Raw genomic sequence first — 2,832 nt, 5'->3', positions numbered from 1 at the left:
GTCCGTGCAGCTCTGGAGCAGCGGTGCGGCACAGCACAGCTCTGTCTGTGTGACAACAGCTCAGGATGGAAAGCCCCGGCTGCTGCTGAGCTCCTACAGGCCACAAAGTAAACACACACGAAACATCTTGACCAGAAATCCACGCAGGTGCTCGAGAAAAGCCAAAAATATTCAGCTCTGCATGGCTATCGCCAACCGCAGGGGCAGAGGCAGGGTCTGAACCTCAGCTGGACCTGCATCGCCGAGAGGGCAGCAGCCCAAGTAGGTAGGTGTAGTGGAAAAATGAATATAGGGCAGAAAGGTCAAAAACCAGTGCGGTCAGACCCATGTAGGACTCAAGCTATAAGAGAGCTGGCCCAAAATCAGAGGTGTCCAGAGCTGGCCCCCTCTGCAGCTATGAGAACTGAAGTTCAACTCCTGAGCAGTTACATTTCTCCTTCAAACAAACAAAAAAAAAAAAAGATAAGAAAATTGCATCAACCTCTATCTGAGCAACCATGGCAACTTGTTAAATTAGGTCAAGATGTGGGGGCAGATAAGGCAGCTTTGAGGAGCTGCTCGCGAGCGGGGCGAAGAGCACATCAAACGCAAGTGGCGCTTCCGCCAAAATGCACCTTCCCACCAAAGCATGCGCCTCCTCGGGCAGATACCATCAGAGATCCGCTGCCACCTCCCCGGGCCACCAACAAAACAGGCCCTTGGTAACAAAACCTGCACAGCGTTGTCACAGTCTTCAAGTCAACCCAAAGAGCCCTGGAGATAGAGGATGTGATCTCCTGGGCTTCGCCTTTCCAGAGCTAAAAGTGCACACCAGGGTGGGTGCTCTGCTGGTTGGTGACCGGTGTGGGAGGCATCGTCTGGGTGAGAAGGGTCCTGGTTGCTTTGGGACCCTGCTCTGCTCGTTTGGAGGCTCCACCTCCTCACCAGAGCTGCAAACAGAGACTTCAAGTTCCTCCGCTTAGCTGCTAGACAGCACTTCCTCCCTCGAGTAAAGTACAAGTAACGTGAAGCAAAGCTGAAAAAGGAGGACCTAGGAGTTAGGCCTGAGAGTTCCCGCACTCCTCGCTCAGTTGGCCCAAAAGGGAAGCCCAGCCTGGCTTCTTTTTTTTTTTGCAGAAATACACAAATACGAAGCAATTTTAGAGGGCCCTGCTCTCCTATGGTTTATGATGTGATGTGTTCTCACTCGCTCTCGCTGTGACTGCGTTCTCACCAACCTGCCTTCGCTTCGCGCCCGTGCTTGGATTCCCTTGCCATGGCAAACGTGAGGTGCTGGTGGGCTTTAAAAAAGGATGGGGGGCATCTCTAGAGTCACACGCCTGCAAAATTCACCTCTCCAAAGACCTTTCCCAACGGTGAATGCAGGCTGTGGTGGTCTGAGCACTGTATTATTGCTTAGCAGGCTTCGGAGCAAGCAAGCATCACTCCAGTCCAAGGATTTCCAAGCTTCTGCTGAAGCAGAAAACAAAACCTCTGACATGAGCTACAGCAAACGTGGGAGGAAGCATCCAGCTTGAGAAATACAGCTCCTAGGTTAGCCACTGCCTCTGTGCCTGTTTCCCCAGCTGTTAAAAAGCTCCTGCCCAGGCACTTTTACCCAAAACACTTCCACAGGCCATAGTGAAAGTCACTATTGGGTGAAAATAGGAATAAAAATCACTAGTTGTGTTCTCTGGTCTCTTTTCTTAGGAAAATCAGCTTCTGTGGCACGGTAGAGGTCATGTCCAGGGCCCTCTTGCTGCTCTCCCCACCACATCTCCCCGCTGAAAACCATTCAGGAATAGCAGAGCACGTTGTTATTCTGCATAGACTTGGTCGAAACGGGCTCATTCAGCAGGCAGGGCTGAGCTCTCTTTCTAACTAAAGCTATAGCAACAAACCACTTCCTTTTTTACACATAGCTCCTAAAATTATCTCTCCACCTTTCCTCCCCTCTGTATCTCTCCCCCACTCTTACAAAAAAAAAACCACCCCAGCTATCGGCCCTAAGATGAGTGGTGCGTGGGAGGAGATTTCAGGGACAGTCGCACCTCAGGATCTGCTCTGAAGCTTTTGATGATCTTTATCTGCACAAACTATTTCCACCGCCACAGCTGCTCCCAGCTGGGGCAGGAGGCACCAGTAAGTACGAGGGAAAGGGGAACTGGCAGGAGCCAGATTTCACTTACAGTGCAGGGAAACACACGGCACAGAAGGACTGCAAAGGATTATCTCAATTTTAGCTGGAAGCCCCATCTCACCAGGTTTCTCCCCATGGAGATGCCAGATTTTCCATGGTCTATCACCTTCTCCTCTCTCCCAGGGCAGGGAATGGAAAATGTTTGGGTTTGCTTTGGCATCCCCGCCTCGCACCAAGATAAAGAGCAAAACCAAGTTCTCCCTCGGTGCCAAAAGGGGAGAAGATAATTTCACGTCACACACAGCAACGCTGGAAATGAACCCGAGGTGGGAAACCACAAGCAAGCTGCCAGTACATTGCATAAAAGTGTTGGACGGGGAAATGACGACTCTCTATTACCTTATGCACCCAGCAATACGAACCAGACACCAGTTCTGACCGGACCCAAGCAGGAGGCATCCAGGCATGGATGAAAACCCATTAATGAAAACATAACCCATCAAATGTCCTGCGCTCAGCCAGGTCCTGCAGCCTCCGTGAGGTCTGGAGTGCCCGTGCTTGAAGGACACCCCAGGGGCACGCCAAAACCCCTCCTCACAGACCACTGAACCAGCAACATGGATGTTGGGCAACCCAGAGACCCTGGAGTTGGAGAGGAGAGGGATGCTGAGCAGAAAAGTGGTTTCCTGAGGAGCACGACCCTACCTGTGTAG

The sequence above is a fragment of the Mesitornis unicolor genome, unplaced genomic scaffold (genome assembly GCF_000695765.1).
Source record: "Mesitornis unicolor isolate BGI_N332 unplaced genomic scaffold, ASM69576v1 scaffold9062, whole genome shotgun sequence".
NCBI classification, from domain to species: Eukaryota; Metazoa; Chordata; class Aves; order Mesitornithiformes; family Mesitornithidae; genus Mesitornis; species Mesitornis unicolor.
The sequence above is the reverse complement of the archived record's forward strand: the minus strand, read 5'-3'. Positions refer to the sequence as shown.